Raw genomic sequence first — 25,373 nt, 5'->3', positions numbered from 1 at the left:
CCCACTTCTTTCTGCTATTCACATTTGTCAAACTTAACAAATCACTTTGCTTGCTCACAACGGAATCCATGGCCACCAATTAAAGCAGAAACCATCAGCATCAGGTTAGACCTTCAGTTACCAAAACACAAAGTTTCTATTTCTAAAGCCACAGGAACTTCTCCATTGGGGCTTTTTAGTTCCTCTGTGATTCAGCACTAGAGGGTGGAATGACAGTGCATGTATCCACTATTCATGTTTTTCAATGATTTCAATGTTTTCCTAGTGCTGTCTATCTGATGGGCTTTTCTTTTATTGAATTTGCCCCTCATTTGGCAGCATTTCCAGCCAGGGACAGCCAGGAAATGTTATCAACTCTTGTGGCCTGGTGGCTACAGCGACAACTGCAGTATGAAATAAAGGAAAGCATACTAATGAATTCCCAATATGGTCTGAAGAAGGAGACCCAGTATTGTAGTAGAGAACAGGTTCATTTCTAAAATAATCATGAGGGTCCCACCGCTTCTCTTTTATAGTAGGAGTTTACATACACTACCACACCATATGAAAGAGCTGCATACCTGCACTTTGTTATTCCTTTTGATTCTTAATGTCCTAGTCACATACACCCCTAATCTGGAAGGGGTTAGGGGTTTTAATCATTCAGCTGAGCCCTCCTAAGAAAGTCATTCCAAACAATCATTTAAGACAGTGGAGGCTAGTATGTTTTGAAAGGAAATGGCAAACCTGAAGTTAACATAAAGGATTTTTTTAAGTGTATGTGTATAAATATTACACAGACTATACAAAGGGATTTTTTCAGGACATACACATAGGGCAAAAGGACAGCACAGTAGCAGAGGAGCACTTGGGAGTTGAAAGCAAGACATAAGAGCTCCTGACAGCAGACATTTTTCCCAAGTGATAATCTGGCATATAAACTTCTTCTACGCTCTAATAAATAAAAGTAGAAAAATGGATAATGCAGTCATGAGGGCTGGACAGAAGAGGTTCACTCAAATTCTACAGACTTTGTTATGTTAAGCGGTTGGACTATATCATAATGATGTCATCGTCTTTAAAATCTCAGATCTATGAAAGCCACCCTGATGTCTCCCAAAAACCACTACTACCACAATATGTAATTATTATGCAGTGACAAAAATTGTTCTAGTTAAAAATGCAAAGGATGGAACAGAGATAAATTATCTCAAAGATTTGTTTCACACGTCTCTCACTGTTTTTCCTTTACATATGTATGGTTTCATGCATTGTAGACCCTGTGTTCACCTTACATTTACTTATCTTCATTTATTTATTTGGTTTGTGTTATAGCCCTAACATGATTTCACCTAAACAGAGTGGAAAGGGGTTATATACTTAATTATCCTTGATCATCTCAGAGTAAATGTGATATCTTCTAACAAGTTTGCTAGTGGCATACAGTATATTATCATTAAAACAGCCATGGGGCATGCAGCAATCTTTTGAGCTGAAGAAAAGTGATAGGTAGCAACTAATCACTTTGTAATGCAATGAAGCTAGTAAACTTTAGCAAGCTGCTTCCAGCATTTCAGATGCGATTCCCACGTCTTTAAAATGCACTATGTCTCTTAGGCTAAAAGTAACTTTTTGAGTCATATTGGTAACATCAATGACATTTTTGATACAGAAGAGGTGAAAATACAGCCATCCATTTTATTATTCTAACCCCTTAAAGTTTACAAGAGTGACTTGAGCGAAGCCTGATCTTCCTAATCACAGTAGTAAATTCAAACCACTCCCATTCATGCTAACAAATATTCCAGTTAACTCAAGTTTTCTTGTCTGCACTAGACTACCTGCTTCACTGGATGGAATTCATCATTAGAACCCATGATTTCATAAGACCAAGTCTCCCCACGTTAGACACAAAGCAAGACCAGCTGGTGACAGTTTTCTCAGAGGCTATAGCCCAGGTAACGGGGATAGATTACCCAGCTTGTAATGCACTGTTTCTCTTTTGTGGCACACTTTGAAAGGTGTGATCCTTCCCTCTTGAAAACCAACAACCTCATTGAAATTCCTCCCATAATTGCCTTATATTGCCCCATCAGGAAGGAGGACAGACTACACTGCTTTGAGGAACGAGAATGTCAAAATAAATATAAATAAAAAGATGATTCCTGTGAGGAGACTCCTCCAGCCTATGCCAATCATTTAGTTTGGAGAACAGAGAGGCAATCTTTTGCCTAGTGACCCCCCTTTTGGTCTCCCTGGTTAACTTTTGAAACTGTCTTTGACATATGCACCCCCCTTTAAATTTCCATCCCAAATGATTGTCAAAAGAAACCTTGTAGTAGGCTATGTAACCCTCACTCAAGCTGGGACTTCTTGTTTGAGTAAATGCTCACTACATGTGTAAAATTTGTACAGTCTAGTTCCAAATAAAAATTAAATAAACCCCAGATTTCTGGTGAATTTGGAGGGAAGAGACAGACCATATTTTCTAGCTAAAAAGTGGCAATGATAAAAGCCACACAGTATACAGATTCAACGTGGAAATGTGCTGCTTTAACCTCATGCCCTTGAGATCTACAATTAAGCATCCTAGAAATTAAGAAATTAATATGGAAAATATGTTATCCAGCAAATGCTTTTATTATACTTTAATTTACTAGAAATATTTTCACACTCTCCCTGGGGAGTAAGTACAATTTAAAATTGCTTACATCTTTCTTAAGAGCTGAAGTAAGCTCTTCTGTTTCATCTTCTATAATCTTATTTAAAAAGTTGGCAAAAAACTGCTGACTGTACTGCAAACAGATAATTATATCAACTCTATTCTTTTCTGGTGTTTTCTAGGTGCACCTAATTGTTGTCTACCTTTTTCTTATTTTATTTCTGGAATCAGTGATCATTTACAAAAAAAAGTGGATACACCTGCCTAATAACTATAATTAGGTTACTACTGATTCATATAGTGTGCTACTGCTGGCTGGTAAGCTAAATGACTGAGCCAGATAACTTCAGATCACAAATAATGAGCTTTTGCTGTTGTTACTTTTAAGCACACCAGCTTTATTGCATCTGCCTTTTTTGTTGCAGGTAGTCATTTTATAATTAGCAGAGTAGAATAGAAGCAATTCTTGGGTTTAAGGGAAATTGTTTATCTGTATGTTGTGTTTATTGGTCCTTCATTTTCCCCTTTCCTAATCATTACAGTTAGTTGCCTTGACTCCACTTTCTGGGAGAAGGTAGAAAAAAAAAAGCCAGTCATCCAGAATAAAATAACCTTACCCCCACAATAACGCAATTATTTCTAGAGCTCTTCCATTTAGTTGTGTGCACACAGGAATGATTATGAAGGCATGAGATAAGGGGTGAAATGTAACAAAACTCATTTTGGTGTGTAGTTTTCCTTTTTGTTACGTCCCACTCTTCCCCATCCCCCAAGTGGCATAGACATGACTAGAGTTACACTAGCAATAAGCAAGAAGAAGGTCTTTTCTGTAACCTAGCTGCATGTAGAACTTTTCTTTCTGAAGGATGTCTCAGCTGATGACAAAGATGTAATCTGCAGAGGGTGATGAACAGAGGAGGGGATGTTGACCATGTTCCACACTGCTGCCTTACAAATGCCCTCAGTGGAAATGCCAACATTCTTCACCAACATTACTGTTATCCCTCTGCCTGTGTGCACTTAGATGGGATTTAGAAAAGGTGTAGTGCAGGAGAAAGCTTTAACCACTGAGAATAGGTGGGATTTAAAAGCCTCAAAGCACCATAGCATTTTTTAACAAAAACCAACTAGCGTCTTTTGTTTCTGAACTATCTTGACCACATAAAATACAAAGGCTCATTGTATGTGCAGTGCTGTTCTCTGTAGAATGGCAAATCTATCTTGGGACCTACCCAACTTCATCTCCCATCAACAAAAGGCCAACGATAAAGGCAATCAACCTCCCCTTTGTTTTAAAGCACAGCCACAACATGGCCGTGACAAACTCCAAGAGGACTAGCCAAAGGTTAGAGCAAAAATTCCATCTGTAATTTTAGCCCCATAATAAGGCACAACCACAAAGACAAAAAACAATGGCTTGGTTATACCACACAGTTAGAGCTTTATATGCACTGTACAAATAACCAAATAAATAAGCAAAAATGTTTTTGCTACCTATAGTGAGGCACAGTAAGTGAAGATTGCACCTTCAGAGACCATCCATTCACCTTGCTGAAAATCCCAAAGTGAAAACCCAGCATACTGTAGATTTACACTAGTGAGAGTCTATATAAGTGACAAGCAGACACCTGGTGGTTTTGGGGCCAATTGGACCATCACCCCCCAGAAGAAGCCCCTCTCCCCCCAGAAGAATCCCTCAGCTGGCAGTTTGCCAATTCAAACTATGAAACCAAAGCATAATGGCTCAGGCTCATGTATGGGAATGATTGAACTAATGGGAGACTGAGCAAGGGGAGTAACATGGGACTACACCATCCCACAGATCTCTGCTCACAGGGTAAGCATAAAGAGGACATCCATCCCATCCAGATGGAGAAGACATAGCCCTATTGGAAGCCCTAATCAAAAAAACAAAAACAACAAAACAAAACAAAAAATAAAAACCCCAACGTATAATTGATCTTGCCAACATTGGGGCATTCCTGTTGTCCCCCATTTATAGATACAGTCTTTAATTGTCCTGTTATCACAATGAAAGAAAAAAAACTGGTCTCAATCTCTGTTCCCAGAACTGTAGGTTCATAAAACTGATATTGCAATTGAGTTCCAGGGACAACCAGCAATACTGGAGAGCTCTAGTCCCAGAGATGCTCAAAGGGGCTGCGTGGCAGAAGAAAGCTCAGTTGGATTGCAAGTTCCTCACCTGTCCCAAGCTTCCCAGTGCTAAAGGTACCAGGGTCTGAAAAATATAGTAATGCAACTCCATAACCCTTGACCTAGGCAGGCTGTGATCCAGGGACCCGAGTGAAAAATTCCAAATCTGTTATGTGAATCTCTGCATAAATGTTTTCTTCACAGCTGAGTTCTGCTTGGACACAGCCCACAATACAAAAAGGGGCTGATACTGCCAGTGAGGGAGGCAGAGAAAGCCTGCTAGTGGAAGAGAATCCTGGGAGAGGAGTCACAGGCACACCACCAAATTTATTTTTCTTTCCTCTCATTTACTTTATTCCTGATGCCTACATCATTTCCCCCTTCATCATTGTTCATTTGGTGGAAGAAAATAGAGGCAAGTGAAGGCATGGTTGAACACTGAGTCGATTGGTCCTGGGTTCAAGCAAGGGGAGGCAAAAAAAATACAAATAAAAATGAGGGGAATAGAGAGAGGGCAGGGCTTGTACTTCATGATAATTTTGCCCAACTTCACATAAGAAAAGCAGAGTTCAGATTTCCTAGGTCCAAGTTCAGAGTCTTAACCACAAGAGAACAATCTTTCCCTTTTTATGCTCTCTGCTTCATTCACTGTCCATTCTGTGCAATAAAAGAGGCAGGGGTTCTGTAGAACAACTAGAATGTGATTATGTGTCAAAGATTCGACCAGAGCACAATGAGTAAACCAAAGGCAGACAAATTAAATTTGAATATGAAATGCTCAAAGTAAAGTTGTCTATCTTAGGCATAGTTACTTCGCAACCCTAAAATTTTAATAAACTGCTAACAAAGGTGCTAATTATGAAGAAGAAGAAGATATTTGGACCCTAACAACTGTCTTGGGACCATTTCACGCAGGCCACCAAACCACCATAAAATGGCATGGACTTTCAGTCACCATAACCTTAGCTGGATTTCAACGTATCAGTAAGGGGAGAAAGAATCCAAACTCTTTACCAAACTCCTGAGTTACAGGGCCACCAAATTAAACATTAACTCAACATTAATTCTGAAGTGACAGAAACAAAATTAAGTTGAGAAAAGTGACAACAGTTTACACTATGTTCTTACTTTACTTATTTCAGTTCCAGTATTTTCTTTTGTGTAAACAGAAAAATTACCATTATATATTTATTGTAATGCTTGGAACAGTCAGAAGATGCAGAGATTGTTACAGCTGCAGACTAAATTCATTATTAAAAATAGATGAAGGCAAACATGAAAATATAATTAGCATTGTGCAAAAAACGACTATTGCACAATTTAGTGGGGAATAAATCTTAATTTCCAGTTTAAAAAAAGTGAAGGCACTGATGTCCAAAATATTAATATTAAAATTGTACATAGCTATATGTACACTGGTATATCAAAACATTTAGTTATTTTCCTCTGTCCTGCAATACTCTTTTACTCTATAGTTTCTCTTTTATAAACATGGGAACATATGTTTCTTTACATTATTTGTGGAAAAAATAAGAAGCCTTTTCTTGACATAAATTAGAAAAAGCAGTTACACAATAAACTAGACTCTTCCATAACTATAGTGTTTCTACTGCTTCACAGTAGCAATCTGTATTTTAGTAATTTTAGGTTTGGGAAGGCTTAATCCAGTCTCATGCCTAATCACATTACAAAGTTACGCTTATAAAATGTGGAAACTATGGAAATTTCTTGCATATGCGGTTATAAGACTTTGCTCAAAACACGACTGCTCTTCTTGAGGATTGTGTTTTGTTTTCATCTGCGTGTTAGCGATACTGAAATATTTTCTAATGACATTAATACTGTTTAATTATTTGGTATTTATAGTTTTTATTTAGGAAGAAATGATTCTTGCTATTAACATATAGAAAGAAAGCCAGCTAGCACATTAGTTAACTGTATTATATGAATATATTTATTAAATGTCAATTAATCCACTTTGCAGCATAATGAGCTATAATTACCTTGCTGCAGTTATTTTGTTACGTCAGTTAAATGCACGCAATGTGTACTGTAAAGTCAGTGAATTAATAAGACATCAATTGTCCATGTGTTGTTTGAGAGTCTTCCATTTTAACATATTCTAGTAGATAAGAAACCGTATGAACAAAATTATTTTCCTAAATAAAGTAACTCAGAACATAAATACATATACTTTCCCTATTTGGAGGGAGTGTATCTAGTGATTATAAAAGGAAACTGTCAATCTCAGGACCCCAGAGTTGAGTTCCTAACTCTGTGAGTTACCCATTGAGTCATGTAAAATACAAAGCTAAATTGGTTTGATAAGGTCCACTTTTAACCAGTAAACTTGCAACCATGCAATACAGCAAACAAATCTCAGATGAACATTGTGTGTCCAGGTGGAAGATAGTTTCCTGTATCAACAACAAATTCGGAATATACAAAAATGATAATTATTTGGTAATTGCTTTAGAGCTGTTTTAGCCAGCCTTTCAAACAAGCACCTTCATGCTCTCTCCCATGCTGCCCCTGACCCTTGGAAGGAACTCCCCATAAACAACCTTAAAGCTACATCATTATCTTCCTTCAAAAATTGGAAACTAAACCACACTTTACAATGTTTAGGCAGCTGGTGTGCTGAGACTATTCCTTATCACAATGGCTAATGCTGTGATAGGGATAGACACTCCCTATCACGATGGTCACTCCCTCATTGGTCTTTCTGTATCCATCTGTTATCTCTAGTCTGAGGTCTTTGGGGCAGGGACTGTCTTTTTGTTCTGTGCTTCTTCACTAGGTTTATATCCATGACTAGGTCTCCTAAGTTGTTATGACAATACATATAAAATCACCACCCTATAATTAAAGACTGTATCATAATGTGATATCATACGCACAAGGAGGCTGAATAACATTGCACAGGGAATTTAAATTTTGGAATTGCCCAACATTTAAGGGCTTGACTTGGCAACCTTAAGAATGGCCTTTTAACTGAGGTTTTTTGGTGTGTGTGTGTGTACACACACATGCAATATCATAGTGAAAAATGGGAGGACTGTTTTTCAGCTGAAGGGGTGCCTAATAAAACTCCTTTTTTCCTTAGAACAGAGTGCATTAACTTGTGTTTTATGACATGTTTCTCTTTTTATTTATTTTTTTAAACCTTAAAATGACATAATGGCTTGTTAGAAGCTAGAAATGGTTTCAGTTTAGCAACACCAGCTACATTATAGGGTTTTTGACCCTCACAGTTGAATAGTGGATACTGATTAAATTGCTCACAGTACTACTTTCCTTGTGAAGAGGAAAGAGGTTGTACTCTAAAAGCTTTAAGTGTTATAGTCAAGATCATTTGTATCATTTTGTTGTCATGCTGACTCTTATCCTTTCCATAATATATTGTTTTGTCGGTTTCAAAGCTATTGATTTTAATCAATCACAAGATGAGGCCACACAATCAATAGAAAGGTACAAAAAGTAGCTCTTAATCATTATTATTTCTTTACTGAAAAGAACTTTGGCTTAACTTGTGATCCATATACTGTAGGCAAGCTAAACTTTATTTGCTAAGTTTTAAATATAATCAGTGTTATGCACAGTAATTACAGAAACAAAATGACAACATAATAAAAGTTACAACATTTCCCCACAACATGGAGTAATGTCATCTCTCATAGGATGATGTAATAGGCAGTTTACACTAATACCTAAATTATACCTCCGCAGATTTTTGGCATACCTATGCAAGATAGCCTAAATAAAGGAGATATTATACCACAAGCATTAGACCTATATAGGGGGATAGAGTTTTAGAATAAAGTCTATACATTCCAAGTCTAATCAAGCAAAATGTGATCCTTTTTCAACATACTTTTCCAAACTGAGGCACATGGTACAGTATACGTAAGCCCACAGCTAAATGGATTAAATTCATCCTGTCGTAGTGCCAAGTGTAACAAGGCAGGCTACAGCTATATTTGATAGGCTTGAACTGTGGGAATCACAGCACTGAAGTCAGAGTTGTTGATGGTCAGCAGTTCTGAAACCCAAGGCATTTATTTAGGTGCCCAGACATCTAAATCCAAATGTAATTTTGAGCACTCAAGTTGTAAATTTTTGGCCCAAGTAACTGACACGTAGTGCACATACCTCATCTTAGTGAATGCAGGGAAATTTAAACACATTTTAATTAAAGAAAAAAATCCATTCAAGGTACCACAATTTTTGGACAGATGTCATTACAGTAGCGGCAAGCTAATGGGACATTAACTTTTTACAGGCAATCTCAAAAGGCAAATGGGTATTGCCAAACTAGTGTTTCTACTAAATTAAACAAGATCTCTCTTTCCCTATTAAATTGTCTTCTATGGGCTCTTAACCTGTACTTTCAAGTATCAGACATTTTAAATGTCTGAATTAGTAAACGTTCACACATACACACACAGAACACCCCCCAACCCCCCACGGATATAGCCACAGGTATATACATACACTTCTCTTTTTTTGCCAAAATTGAGGTTATTTTCCAGTGTTACACTCTAGACTAACCATTCAGTATCACTGAGTGTTATAAGTTAAAAATCTGTAGTGCGTTCAGATATGGGTTTTAGTATGTTGAATAAACTGAACATATTACACATTTGCTCTGTGGTAGTCAAACCCACAAGATAACAATAATCAGTTATAGTATTGCCACTCGTGCACATTCAATACTTTTTTGCCCGAATAAAATAAAAGATAATCAAAGAATAGTTTTAGATTTAAGTAAGGAGATTTATGTTAGAGATTGGGACCCGATCGAAACACCAAAACAGTCAGGAAGAGTCTTTCTGCTGACTTCAGTGGGCTTTGCATCAGGCCCTTAATTATATGTTGGGCTCAGGTTCCCCAAAAGATTGCTTCATGTGGCTTGGCAGGGAGGAAGCAGAAAGCTCTGGGAGCAGGCTAGCTAACCACCCCCTCGCTGCCAAATAGATGACTGGGGTCTACTCTCCCACAATCTGAAGCTGAATGTGAATATTTGTGCCAATCAAGAAGCTTGCTTCTCAATTGATGAATTTTCCTTCAAATTACAGTTTCTAACACACTAATCCCTATGACAAGAAAATATAAACATCACTGAACCCACGATGCAACCGGCGTATGTGCTCATCTATTATGCTTGTAATGAAATTGTTTTTTTCCTTCAGAAAAAGCAGCAGTTCAAATGAAGGCAAGATCCCCACTTAATGTTCAGGAAGGTCTATTAATCTCACATTTCATTTTTAGTATTACTGACTGAAGCACTTTGTAAATGATAGATGTTTTCTCTTGACTATTATGGCATCTTGTAGTTCAAGTTTATCTGACATGTCAACCATTGTAATATGACCCTTCCTTGATCAGTACTTGCCTTCCCTTTATGGTATTTGTCATAATGAACAAGACATTTTCTAAAGAGGTGAATGAATTAAAAGTGGATTGCTTTGCATGATACTCAAATTGGGATATTTTATTCATTTATCCAGTAAACACACAAATTCATTTTAACCCTGCAGTTCCTGCTTTGTCCACTGAACAATCTTGATTCACTCATGACTGAAATTCTAGTGGTGCTCCAAGAGGAGCTTGTTGAGTAGATGCTTCAGAAAAACAAAAATAAGAATTTTCTATTAATTTAGTGATAGGCCAAAGTCAACAGATCCAAATGCAAACACCTTGAAGTATAGATTAAGCTCAGCTTTTGATCCAAAATTCATAGTTTGGGCTCCTCCCTAGATAGATTAATCTATCTCTACATGAATTTTTCTGCAGAGGGCTAGCCAAAGAATCAATTTCATCCTTTTACAGTTATAAATATTTTTCCAATTACCTGCATTTGTGTTGCTTTTGCCAAGTTTCAGATGCATCTGCATTTAGAAGTGGTACTGCTTGACTACACTGGTAGTATTATCCCTTAGCATGAATGTGCTTATACTGATCTAAAACATTCTAATTGGGGAATGGGAATAAGTGAGATGGGTATAAGGTATCTTTACTGGTATAACTCTGTCCACACTAGGGGCTGTAATAATATAACTATTTTGGTGCAGAATCATGCCCCTACCTGATATAGTCATACTGGTACAAAAAATGTGTATAGACCAGGCTTAAAATAGCTTAATGATACAATAACCCTTTTCCACATACAAGAATTTTAACTTTTAAAAAAATTCCTCCTAGCTGGACTCTTTCCCAATCAATGCTGTACATTAGTGCCACTGCTCCAATGCAACAGGAGAGACATACAAATCAAATGAAATATTTAACTCAACAAGAAGAATCTCGCAGCCACTAGCCTAAAGATCTTACCCTCACTCCTCATTTCCTTGAGGTACAAGGGTAAAAGCATTGACGTGACAACTGCTACTTCAAGTGTGTTTTAAACTGCAAGTCATGAGTAAACAAAATATGAAAAACAAAAAAGTAGAGACATGCACTATGTGTAATACATCCTGGTTTCAGTGAGTTATGACACTTAACTTCACTCACATGAAGTAGCTGTTGTTATGATGCTGGTCCTGAGCTACCAAATAGTATCACACTTGTAAAGATAAATGTAACGAAAGATCAAAGCCATCACATGTTGCATACAAACATGACTGTGTTAGTTATGCACTTGAGAGTGCATCAAGGGAACTTCCATGAGTATACTCTATGGTGTGCACCTACTACACTGAGAAGATGGATTGCCCAACTAAACATATTAAAAGACAGCTGTCGTGAAACTTGAAGGAGCCATGGCTATATTGTATCATTGTGATCCTCCATAGATGTCAGGTACATTCCAGAACTCAGCCACGAAAGCTATTTATAAATGACTCTCCTAGGATCTACGGAAACAACACATCAGCTGGGGGCCTGGTTCTCCAATATTACCTGCATCATGTAAGCTGTGAATCAGGCCTGAGTAAGAGAGCAGTAAAAGAGGATAAAGAAAACTGTTTTCAGCACCAAAAAATCCCAATAATAAGGGCCTGGAAGATCCTCATAACACTCCAATATAAGCTTTGCTTATCTTTATCCCAGAGAATAAGCTATCAAGTTCATTTGTTCTATGGCATCTCCCTCATAGGAAAACATCTTGATTCTCAGCCATGGATAAGGTATTTAAATTTACAGCAAAATTGCTGTAGTGGAGTACATGCCACAGGGATCACATCCACATGGGTGCTCCAGCTCCTCACTTTTGATTGCCTGAGGTCTTCTGTGGCCAATCTTTTCTTCTCAATAAGGAGCCAGAATCTTCTAGCATTTCTAGAGCTCATCCATTTTGGCAAGACATGGATATTTGTATATGCATTGGGCCAACAAGTTAAATACTACCTAAGATATAATCCACATAAAAGTGCTCCACTCACCACAGCTACATCTCCTTGTGGCTGGGCCTAGGAATTAGATCTTGCCCTGTTTAGCACTCCTTTCTGTCAGTTGCTCACACTGTGACCCCCCCCCCTCTCTCTCTGTGCCTTGGGGTATTCCCTCTTCATGACTCAGCCACCCAGCCAGGTCACTACATAGTCCTCTCCTTTCATATGCCATCTCAGGCAATCTTCTGTTTCAACTCCTGGTCCTGTGACACTTTACCAATGGCTGGCAGGGAAACCAAGGCCTGCCTACTACCCTGGGTTCCAGCACTTACTCTCCCCTGGATCTCTTACTTGTCTTTGATCAATTCACTTTCCCTCTAGGAAGTAACTGCAGAACTGCTCCCTAATGCCACTTCCTGCTCTCACTGGTGGCTTTATAATTCCAGCCCAGCTCCTCCTCCAGCTGGGCTTCATCTGCCACTAGGCCCTATCAATCCCTATCAATCCTCCAGGTGCAGCATCTTAAATTAATTGGCTTCTTCTGGCTCACATTAACCTTGCTCAGGGCTTCTGCCAGGTGGATACCTTATCACACCACAGTAGAAACATTTCTAGTTAGAAGTCACTGGGAACATAATAATGCTGAGCAAGTCTCCCTGCAGCTGGCACTGGTTTCCCCCCCCCCCCCCCATAAATACTGGTTTTATGTCAGTTCTTTCAGACAGTAAAACTCAACACTTAAACTTTAGGGGTGAAATCCTGACCCCACTGAAGTTGATGGGAGTTTTGCTATTGACTTCAACAGGGCAAGGATTTCAATCTAGGTGTATATGGTTTAAAGGGCCACTGCCAAGTACCTATGGCTCAGCATTTAGATTTTGTCAGCAACTGTTTTATACAACTTTTTAGAAAAATAAATCATTTTATGATTGATAAAAAGAAGGATTTTTAATGTCTTGTTTTAGTGTAGGATTGGACTAGTATATGAAAAGATCACAAAATGTAGTGTACGGTGCACAGATAACCATTCAAGCTAAGTGAAGTGCAAAAAATACATAGTCTATATGCTGGAAAGAAAATTAAATTTAAAAAAAATCACTTTTTATGCCCAGCATTGTTATTTCTAACATGGTTAAGGGATTTTCCTTTTTCTTCTTATTTTAATTTAAACTGCCTCTTTAAATATTGACTGTCATTGTGCACTACCAAGTTATATTTTGTACCTCCAGGTATAACAAAAGGAAAGGCTTGAAAACAGGGTTAAAACCAATCAGATGGCACCCAGGCAGACACCTGCAGGATATTACTTTATTGCATTAGCTCTGATTATAAACACAAAGGTAACTGATGCATTGTAATAGAATCTTCTCATGACCCAGACTAAGATTGTAAAATGTAAAGTCTCATACTGTGCTCATGGTGTTCACTTAAAAGCAGAAAAAACAGAGCTGCTTTTTCACTATCATCAGCAGAACTGCCAACCTTTCTCACAGGGTTTTCTAATCCTTTCTGGCACCTGAGGCATTTGAACAGTTGGTGGGAAGAACTGATGCTGTGATGAAGGGACTCTCATTTCAAATTTACAGTCCAATCCCTCACAAAATCTGCCAATTCATTTTATGGCCTCCCTTGTTAAAATTCATTATTTAATATTGGCCTAAAAACTCACTGGCACAGTACAATATCTTGATCTTGAATTAGAAAGCAACCGGAGACAATGTATGGCATTTTTATACACCTGTTAAGGTAGCCTACTACATACTTAAAATACCCTTTGTATGCTGCAGTGAAGCATAAAATACACTGTTCAACTAACAAGCTGTTTTATTTCAATACTTTTGTCTATGTACTTCTTTTTATAGATTACCGGTATATTATGTTGGTTGCTAGTGAAGCAGAATACAGCGAATAAATCAAATGACTACTCCTGGTTTAGAAAACTGTTTCTATTTGAAATATCTAAACTCAAACCATTAACTGCTTCAAAACTTTTCATTCAAGTATAAACTCTTAAAGCCCAGAAGGCAGAAGTACAATTTCATCTCAAATAGTGAAATAACCCACTGATACTCTACTTGGGGAATTGATATTCTCAGAATGTAAAAACCAAATCCACTGGGGTTGTGACCACTCTCCATACCTTCCCAGCTAGATGAGACTGGGGTCTTGAAACTACATTATAAGCTGCTGCATAACAAGAGATTTATATTTTTACACACACTCTCACGTGCACATACATTTCTCTTTCACCCACTACATATATATCCTAATCTCTCGGTTTGTTATGTAGTGGTTAATGTTGGGGCTTGTTATTCAAAGTTTATTTCAGAGGCAGGTTAAACCACTTTTACTATTGACCTTGAAACTTAGACAATGGCAAGTAGCCATCTTGAATCTTCTTCTTAGCAGGAACACAATAAAAGTAGCTTTGTGGCTGATCTGCATCTGACATGTTGTCTCATATTTGAGAAGTTTTCCAAATTACAAGTTTAAATGAATAACATATGGATCTTGAACATTCGATGTTGCTGGCTATCTGGGAGCATGAGTGCTAATACTCAGCTACTAGTCAGTCTTTAATAAAACTTGCCAGCATAAGAAGAAGGTGGAATCAAGGTGTTTTGTTAGTTTATTTATGTTGGATTATCTCCTTTCTTGGAAGCAGCAGCAGCAAGTTTTTTTTCCATTATGAACAAAAATTTGGGCTGGAGGTGTTTCACCTGTGAGTCTTTACAGATGACTTGGGGGAAAAGCTGAGCAGTTTAACTTCAGGGACAGCCTTATACTTATGTTGCATCTGAAGAAGTGGGTTTTTTACCCACAAAAGTTTATGCCCAAATAAATCTGTTAGTCTTTAAGGTGCCACCAGACTCCTTATACTTTTTTGCAATACTCCAAACTGCCATTAGAGGTGTGTCAGACATGGTGAGGGAAGAGGGATCAAATAGATTTAAGTAAGGGAGGGACAAGAGTCCACTACCCTGTTGTTTTTTTAACCACCTCCTTTCTGCTACTCAAAGGTGGGCTCAATGCATCAACCTTCCTAAGACTTCCTGCTGAAGAATAGAGCAGAGTATCCAACTTTCTAAAGACCTCATCTTTGCTACTTGAATCCATCAAGTCTCTCTCTCTTCACTACATCTCAGGACGTCCATGCAAGAGTAGTGACACGCCACCTCAAGTGGTACCTGCAGAAGAAACAGTCTGGAGTAGGAATGGTAGTACCCCTGTCTCAGGTCACCAGCAAAGACCACAGGGTGATTTGACATTATTTCACAGAGAGCACACCACCACTGAATATATCCTTGGTTGACGCCTCCTTCAGAGAACAGCAAAACTAGAAATCCATTTCTGTATAATTTTATAGTGTAACTAAATCACAAATAGGTGAGGTCCTACTGCATATCCTAAAATAGGATCAGTTATGTAGTGAGATTGGTCAACACACCTAAGTTTAAATTTAGATATTAACTAAATTAGAAAGTTGCACAATTTCTTTTTAAAATATAGTTTTATGTTACAGATTTATATCATTTTTACATCATTTCCATAATATGTCCTACAAATAAAATTAAAACATGCAAATTAAACCCTAAACTGGCTCCTAAACATAACAAGCCAATTTACAAAAGTTAACAAACACTTTAATTTCTTATGTCCTTGTATGGGAGCTATCTGACACACCAAAGTATAGAATCATAGAATCTCAGGGTTGGAATCATAGAATCATAGAATCATAGAATTCAAGATCAGAAGGGACCATTATGATCATCTAGTCTGACCTCCTGCAAGATGCAGGCCACATAAGCCGATCCACCCACTCCTTAAGCAAGCGACCCCTGCCCCATGCTTCGGAGGAAGGCGAAAAACCTCCAGGGCCACTGCCAATCTACCCTGGAGGAAAATTCCTTCCCAACCCCAAATATGGCGGTCAGCTGAACCCCGAGCATGCGGGCAAGACTCTCCAGCTATGCCCTCTGGAAAAAGGCTAACAATATCCTATCATTGACCCACTGTACTAATTACCAGTGTGGCACTTAATTGACCTATTGACTAAGCCCATTATCCTATCATACCATCTCCTCCATAAACTTATCCAGCTTAATCTTAAAGTCATGGAGGTCCTTCACCCCCACTGTTTCCCTCGGTAGGCTCTTCCAGAATTGCACTCCTCTGATGGTTAGAAACCTTCGTCTAATTTCAAGCCTAAATTTCCTGACTGACAATTTGTATCCGTTTGTCCTCGTGTCCACATTAGCACTGAGCTGAAATAATTCCTCTCCTTCCCTGGTATTTATCCCTCTGATATATTTAAAGAGTGCAATCATATCTCCTCTTATCCTTCTTTTGGTTAAGGAAAACAAACCGAGCTCCTCAAGTCTCCTTTCATACGACAGGCTTTCCATTCCTCGGATCATTCTAGTGGCCCTTCTTTGTACCCGTTCCAGTTTGAGTTCATCCTTCTTAAACATGGGAGACCAAAACTGCACACAATACTCCAAATGAGGTCTCACCAACGCCTTATATAACGGGACTAGCACCTCCTTATCTCTACTAGAAATACCTCGCCTAATGCATCCCAAGACCGCATTAGCTTTTTTAACGGCCACATCACATTGCCTACTCATAGTCATCCTACGATCAACCAGGACTCCTAGGTCCTTCTCCTCCTCCGTTACTTCCAACTGGTGCGTCCCCAGCTTATAACTAAAGTTCTTGTTAGTCATCCCTAAATGCATAACCTTATACTTCTCACTATTGAATTTCATCCTGTTACTAATACTCCAGTTTACAAGGTCATCCAAATCTCCCTGGAGGATATCCCGATCCTTTTCCGAATTGGCAATACCTCCCAACTTGGTGTCATCCGCAAACTTTATCAGCCCACTCCTACTTTTGGTTCCGAGGTCAGCGATAAATAGATTAAATAAAATCGGACCCAAAACCGAACCTTGAGGAACTCCACTGGTAAACACCCTCCAACCCAACAGTTCACCCTTCAATACGACCCTCTGCAGTCTCCCCTTTAACCAGCTCCTTATCCACCTCTGGATTTTCATTTCGATCCCCATCTTTTCCAATTTAACCAGTAATTCCTCATGCGGTACCGTATCAAACGCCTTACTGAAATCAAGATATATTAGATCCACCGCATTTCCCTTGTCTAAAAAATCTGTTACTTTCTCAAAGAAGGAGATCAGGTTGGTTTGGTACAATCTACCTTTCGTAAAACCATGCTGTAATTTGTCCCAGTTGCCATCGGCCTCAAGGTCTGTAACCACTCTCTCCTTTAAAATTTTTTCCATGACTTTGCATACTACAGATGTTAAACTAACAGGCCTGTAGTTACCCGGGTCACTTTTTTTCCCCTTCTTGAATATAGGAACTATATTAGCTAATCTCCAGTCAAACGGTACAACCCCCGAGTTTAGAGATTTATTAAAAATCATCGCTAACGGGCTTGCAATTTCACTCGCCAATTCCCTTAATATTCTAGGATGAAGATTATCCGGGCCCCCCGATTTACTTCCGTTTAGCTGTTCAAGTTTGGCTTCTACCTCAGATACCGTAATGTCTACCCCCATATCTTCATTCCCATCAGTCCCTATACCACTATTCCTTAGCCCTTCATTAGCCTCATTAAAGACCGAGGCAAAATATTCGTTCAGATATTGTGCCATCCCAAGATTATCCCTAATCTGCACTCCATTTAAAGTTTTGAGCGGTCCCACTTCTTCCTTCTTGGTTTTCTTCCTATTTATATGGCTAAAAAACCTTTTGCTATTGGTTTTAATCCCCTTCACTAGGTCCATCTCCACCCGGCTCTTTGCCTTTCTCACTGCTTTCCTACACCCTCTGACCTCAATAAGGTAGGTTTCTTTGCTGATCCCTCCCATTTTCCACTCCTTGTACGCTTTCTGTTTTTTCTTAATCACCCCTCTAAGACGCTTGCTCATCCAGCTCGGTCTAAAACTGCTACCTACGAGCCGTTTTCCCTTTCTCGGGATACATGCCTCTGACAACTCCTGCAACTTCAACCTGAAGTAACCCCAGGCGTCATCTGCCTTTAAATCCTTAAATATGTTAGTCCAATCCACTTCCCTAACTAGTCGCCTTAATTTAGTAAAGTTAGCCCTTTTGAAATCGTATACCTTAGTCTCAGATGCAATTTTGATTATCCTCCCATTTATTATAAAATGAATTAGCTCATGATCACTCGAGCCAAGGTTGTCCCCTACAACTATTTCCTCCACAAGGTCCTCGTTACTTACCAAGATCAGATCTAAAATGGCATCCCCCCTCGTCGGTTCAGCAACTACTTGATGAAGGAATTCATCAGCTATCACGTCTAGGAAAAGCTGAGCCCTATTATTATTACTAGCATTTGTTTCCCAGTCTATATCCGGGAAGTTAAAGTCCCCCATGATCAAACAGTTCCTATTAGTATTTACCTCCTTAAAAACATTAAAGAGCTCTCTATCCATATCCAGGCTAGATCCCGGCGGTCTATAGCACACCCCAATCACTATCCCAGGGGAGGCTCTAGTAGTTTTCTTCCCCAATGTGACCATTGCCCAAACAGACTCCGTATTATCCATTGCATTGCTAGTTATTTCGTTACATTTCACCTCATTATTGATATACAATGCTACTCCCCCACCTTTACCTTTGCATCGGTCTTTCCTAAACAGCACATACCCTTCCATACCTGTACTCCAGTCATGGCTACCGTTCCACCATGTTTCGGTTATTCCTACGATATCCGGTTTCAATTCTCGGACCAGGAGCTCCAGTTCCTCCATTTTGTTACCTAAGCTTCTCGCATTGGTGAACAAACATCCTAATTTTTGCTGATTGGCTCCTCTCACCCTTTTCACCCAACTTGGGACCTCAGGAGGTCATCTAGTCCAACCCCCTGCTCAAAGCAGGACCAAACCCAACTAAATCATCCCAGCCAGGGCTTTGTCAAGCCTGACCTTAAAAACCTCTAAGGAAGGAGATTCCACCACCTCCCTAGGTAACCCATTCCAGTTCTTCACCACCCTACTAGTGAAAAAGTTTTTCCTAATATCCAACCTAAACCTCCCCCTCTGCAACTTGAGACCATTACTCCTTGTTCTGTCATCTTCTACCACTGAGAACAGTCTAGATCCATCCTCTTTGGAACCCCCTTTCAGGTAGTTGAAAGCAGATATCAAATCCCCCCTCATTCTTCTCTTCTGCAGACTAAACAATCCCAGTTCCCTCAGCCTCTCCTCATAAGTCATGTGCTCCAGCCCCCTAATCATTTTTGTTGCCCTCCGCTGGACTCTCTCCAATTTATCCACATCCTTCTTGTAGTGTGGGGCCCAAAACTGGACACAGTACTCCAAATGAGGCCTCACCAGTGCTGAGTAGAGGGGAATGATCACATCCCTCGATCTGCTGGAAATGCCCCTACTTATACAACCCAAAATGCCATTAGCCTTCTTGGCAACAAAGGCACACTGTTGACTCAGGGTACGTCTACACTACGGGATTATTCCGAATTTACATAAACCAGTTTAGCAAAACAGATTGTATAAAATCGAGTGTGCGCGGCCACACTAAAAGGTAATAATTGGAGATATACCAATCTCCTAGAACTGGAAGGGACCTTGAAAGGTCATCAAGTCCAGCCCCCTGCCTTCACTAGCAGGACCAATTTTTTCCCCAGATCCCTAAGTGGCCCCCTCAAGGATTGAACTCACAACCCTGGGTTTAGCAGGCCAATGCTCAAACCACTGAGCTATCCCTCCCCCCATTAAATCGGTGGTGTGCGTCCACGGTCCGAGGCTAGCGTCGATTTCTGGAGCATTGCACTGTGGGTAGCTATTCCATAGCTATCCCATAGTTCTCCTGGAATTTCTGGGTTGAGATCCCAGTGCCTAATGGGGCAAAAATCATTGTCGCGGATGGTTCTGGGTAAATGTCGTCAGTCACTCCTTCCGCTGGGAAAGCAACGGCAGACAAGCATTTCGTGCCTTTTTTCCCTGGATTGCCCTGGCAGATGCCATAGCATGGCAATCATGGAGCCTGTTTTTCCTTTTGTGACTGTCACCGCATGTGTACTAGATGCCGCTCACAGAGGCGATTCAGCAGCGCTATACAGCAGCATGCTTTTGCTTTTGCATGACAGCAGAGATGGTTACCAGCCATATTGCAGCATCTACTATACCATAAATTGGTAATAAGATGATCGTGGCTACCAGTCCTTTTGCACTGCACCATCTGTTGCTGTCATAAGTGCCCCTGGCTGCTCTTAGCCAGGGGCGCAAAAGCCAAAATTGGGAATGACTCCCTGAGTCAATCCCTCCTTTTTGGTATCTAAAAATAGAATCAGTCCTGCCTAGAATATGGGCAAGTGTACTAGAGAACCACTGTATATCATAACCAGAGAGCACAGCTGCTCTGTGTCAGATCCTGCAGAAATTATGAGCTGTATGCTATTCAGAGGGGGTGCTCCTGCAAGAACCCCACCTGTTCATTCTGTTCTTCCCCCAGCCTTCCTGGGCTACCATAGCATTGTCCCCCCACTTGTGTGATGACACAGTGACTTGTTAGTGAGAAATGAGTGGAAGGCAGCCTCCAGCTGCTATGATAGTCCAGACAGGACATTAAGCAGTGTGTAGGAGAGGAGCCCAGCATCCCACTGCTAGCCCAGGGGCAACTGAATCTTTTCTTTACACATGAAGGGTGGGGGCTGATGGAGCTCAGCCCCCTGTTGCTATGATGTAGACGGTTACCAGCCATATTGTACCATCTATCAGGAAAAATTAGGGGCAGGCACCCTTGATCGACCTAACTGATGGTAGTCGGCATGGTTACCAGTCCTTTTGCACTGCCCCATGTGCCAATAGGCTGATGATGACGATGGGTATCAGTCTTATTGCACCATCAGCCACCCATGGCAGGGGGGGGGAGCAAGGATGTTGGCGTTGAGTGCTGCAGCATCGTGTCTATCTGCAGCATTCAGTAAAGATAGGGTGACATGTAAAAGAGTCAAGAGAGGATTGTTTTCCCTTTCACTTCTGGGGGTGGGTAGGGGGGTGCGTAAATTGCCGAGCTATGCCCTGACCCACCGCAGACACTGTGTTTGACCCTAGAAGCATTTGGAGCTCAGCCAAGAATGCAAATACTTTTCGGAGACTGCAAGAACTGTGGGATAGCTTGAGTCCTCCAGGCCATGAGCGTCCATTTGATTCTTTGGCTTTCCGTTACGCTTGTCACGCAGCAGTGAGCTGAGTCCCTGCTATGGTGTCTGTCTGGATATTTTTTAAAAATGATTTTGAATTTTGTCTTCTGTAACGGAGCGCTGATAGAACAGATTTGCCTGCCCTTACAGCAATCACATCTGCATGGTCCATGCTGGAGCTCTTTCTTTATTTTGATTTTTAACTGCCTCGCCACACGTGCTGATCAGAGCTCCACGCTGGGCAAACAGGAAATATTCAAAAGTTCGCGGGGCTTTTCCTGTCTACCTGGCCACTGCATCCGAGTTCAGATTGCTGTCCAGAGCGGTCAGTGGTGCACTGTGGGATACCACCCGGAGGCCAATACCGTCAATCTGCGGCCACACTAACCCTAATCCGATATGGTAATACCGATACTAGCGCTACTCCTCTCGTTAGGGAGGAGTACAGAAACCGGTTTAAAGAGCCCTTTATATCGATATAAAGGGCCTCTTAGTGTGGACGGGTGTGGCGTTAAATCGGTTTAACGCTCCTAAAACCGGTTTAAACGCGTAGTGTAGACCAGGCCTCATATTCAGCTTTTCGTCCACCGTAACCCCCTAGGTCCTTTTCTGCAGAACTGCTGCCCAGCCATTCGGTCCCTAGTCTATAGCAGTGCATGGGATTCTTCCGTCCTAAGTGCAGGACTCTGCACTTGTCCTTGTTGAACCTCATCATATTTCTTCTGGCATGGTTATTAAGAGTTAGGGTCGCTGATACTAATCCTATTAATTTGTCTCATAGGATGATGGAATGTAAAGTTTCCCAATGTTTATTCTTCTAGTTTCTATTTTGCTGTGAAAAGTTATCAGATTCTGAGACGTTTAATGATATTTTGGTGAGATTATGTGTAATTAAATTCTTTTTGGTACTTGTAGGCTGGTGAAGCAACTCCCAACTACACATACACAAAAAGGGGTGGGAGAGACAGAAACCTCCCCCGCAAAGAACAGAGCATCATTTATATCACCAAGGAATAGTTAAAATATCAGCATTGTAACAATAAACAGCCTCTAGGATGGGGTTTCTAACCTAGACCCTGAGCTGTGGGTTCAGAACTCAGCTTTCCCCCAGGTCATAGCTCCTTTTCTATTTCCCCGACCAAATGCCTCATTGCGTCTAGTGGAGATGGTCAGAGGTAGGCAGGGCCCCTGAACCCTTCAGAGGGCCAGCTACCCTCTGACGGGCTGTAAAAAGGATTCCTGAATCTCTTACAGTGAGCAGTTTTTATTAACTGATCATTTGTTGAGCATTGCTGTAATAACCAGGCCTACAAATTTATCCTAATTGTGAGTTTAACGGTAAAAAGTGAGCATAAATTCATAAGATATCACAATAACATACACTAACAAATGTTGAATGGGAAAAGGTGCAAAAGACAGACAGATTGAATTAGTGGAAACAAAAAGGTCTACTGATATAAGGCAAGGATTGGACTGTGTTATGATTATGCCTAGTAAACAAGAACAATGTTAGACCAAAAATCAATGAGTCAAAATTGTTGTGTCAGAAACTGCTTAATAGGTGGCAAAATAATGAGGAGATGGGTTAATCCACCCATTATTCTCTTTCAGTGCTCCACCATCTTCACATTTCAAATTCTTTAACTGTTTTTTCTTTATCTTTAATAAAAAAATTAAATGATTTTTGATGGTGTGTTCACAATGGTACTAAGCAGGATGAGGTCTATACCCTGTTTTAGTATTGGCCTTCACTACATCCTCTGGCAAGGAGTTCGACAGGTTGACTGTGTGTTGTGTGAAAAAATACTTCCTTTTGTTTGTTTTAAACCTGCTGCCTATTAATTTCATTTGGTGACCCCGTAGTTCGTGTATTATGAGGAGTAAATAACACTTCCTTATTTACTTTCTCCACACCCATCATGATTTTGTAGACCTCTCTCATATCCCCCACCCCAGTCATCTCTTTTCCAAGATGAAAAGTCCCAGTCTTATTAACCTCTCCTCAGATGGAAGCCATTCCATACCCCTCATCATTTTTGTAGCCCTTTTTTTAACCTTTTCAAATTCCAATATATCTTTTTTGAGATGGGGCAACCACATCATCTGTATTCAAGATCTGGGCATACCATGGATTTATACAGAGGCAATATGATATTATCTGTCTTATCTATCCCTTTCTTAATGATTCCCAACATTCTGTTCACTTTTTTGACTGCCACTGCACATTGAGTGGATGTTTTCACAGAACTCTCTGCTCTGACTCCAAGATTTCTTTCATGAGTGTTAACAGCTAATTCAGACCCCATCATTTTATATGTATAGTTGGGATTATTTTTTCCAATGCGCATTACTTTGCATTTATCAACATTGAATTTCATCTGCCATTTTGTTGCCCAGTCACCTAGTTTTCTGAGATCCTTTTGTAGCTCTTTGCAGTCTGCTTGGGATTTATTATTCTGAGTAGTTTTGTACCATCTGGAAATTTTGCCACCTCCCTGTTTAGCCCTTTTTTCAGATCATTTACTCCATCCAGGAGAGTAGTTGGTAGCATACTTCCCACCTCTCTTACGGCAATTCTTTCTTTCTTTTGGCTATCACAAGTGCCAGGCTTACCATTTCACAGAGCTCACCGCTAACATCACCTTCTCTGAAAAGCTTAATAAGCCTAGCTCCAAATCTATTTGAAAAGCCTTTTGGGTAACAGAGACTATGTTAACAACTGCATTCGAAAATCTGCATTGATGCTTATGCTCTAGCAGGAGCAAGGAAGGAACAAATTTCATAGGGCATTTGAGGCACCATTTGGGTTTTTCAGGGTTCATTTGATTTAATTTAAGTCACCACATACATACTATTTAGGACTTTATATTACACTAGCCTATATCAGGCATGCATCATTAGATACTACTTTGATTTTGAGTGTTTGAAAATTTTCATTGTTTATCAAAGTGAGGGACAAATGATTAATAAATAAATTGATTGGGCTGCTCATCTTTCCCAGGTACCTCCTCCATTTCAATCTGCAATTTTATTTCACAAACACTTCAGACTTGCTCATTTCCAAGTACATCATATCTCATCCCATTCCACCCTCCTTTCTGTTTTATGGCATTTTTGACATCTTTTACAATAGTATGGAATATAAATTCCTCCCCATTCTTTGGCGTTGTTGATATTTGCTGCAGAGGTTCCTTTTCCAGCAGAATGATCATGAACTTTTCATGTATTTAGAAGCCACCTATTTCTTTCCAAGTCTATTAGTCCAATGTATAAATTGCTTTCCTATAAATCTTCCTTATTTTGATATATGTTGACAACTGCTACATGAGAGTCTGATACATGTTAGTGTATGATAAAGGTCTGTGCTTAATTAAAGGGCAGATGGTACACTTCTGTCATTGTCTTTATCAGTGGTCTAAATCAGACTCTTTTAACACTCTTTCATTCTGTTTAGTATTCCTTCTAGCATCTGTTCTGCATCAGAAGATTATCGTGCCATCTGCATATAGTGGCATTATATTAGAAGGTAGTCTTCTCTGATGTTGGTGGCAAAGTGTTCAAAAGATAATCAGATACAAAAGGCCAAATTGGGCCCAGGCCTGCAAAGATGAGCAAAGTGGCAGGGATAAAGGTGCTGTTTGAGTTCAGAGCCAAAGGACAGTTCTTACACTCAGGGAGCTGAAGGACTCTACGGTAGCCACATCCACAGAGAGCTCTGACAGAAGTAGTGTGGGTCAGGCTTCCAACATATGGGAATGCACACTGTCACCTTTCTATGGCTATCCTAGCATCTGTGCTTTCCTTACGCTTCAAGAGGCATTGTTGCTGCCTGAAATATGACAGTTCTTGCTGGGACCCTGCGTTTCCAGACCACCCTCTGTTATAGGTTGTAGCTCAAACCCACTGTTCAGCCCAAAAGGATAAAGAGAAGGTTCCCCTATCTAGTTCCTCTAAACAATTCAAACCGATCTGAAATTAATTTGTATTTCAGTTACATTTGCTGGTTTAATATATTATAACTATGTTCATTTAA

The 25,373-nt window shown here is 39.9% G+C and overlaps 1 protein-coding gene across 9 annotated transcripts in view; it reads right to left on the bottom strand.

The window, feature by feature from the left end:
* RBFOX1 (RNA binding fox-1 homolog 1) overlaps positions 1-25,373 on the bottom strand; it is a 2,584,986-nt gene that overhangs the window by 658,881 nt on the left and 1,900,732 nt on the right. The window contains exon 1 of one of the 9 annotated variants that reach the window (XM_044979746.1): positions 12,459-12,514. The exons of 7 other annotated variants lie outside the window; for them this stretch is intronic. The gene's annotated coding sequence lies outside the window, so the exon portion shown is untranslated. Of the gene's footprint in view, positions 1-12,458; positions 12,515-25,373 lie in introns of those variants that run through there. One more of the 9 variants, XM_044979747.1, reaches the window with a different exon arrangement.

This window comes from Mauremys mutica, chromosome 11 (assembly GCF_020497125.1).
Source record: "Mauremys mutica isolate MM-2020 ecotype Southern chromosome 11, ASM2049712v1, whole genome shotgun sequence".
Taxonomy (NCBI): domain Eukaryota; kingdom Metazoa; phylum Chordata; order Testudines; family Geoemydidae; genus Mauremys; species Mauremys mutica.
The sequence above is the reverse complement of the archived record's forward strand: the minus strand, read 5'-3'. Positions and strand labels throughout refer to the sequence as shown.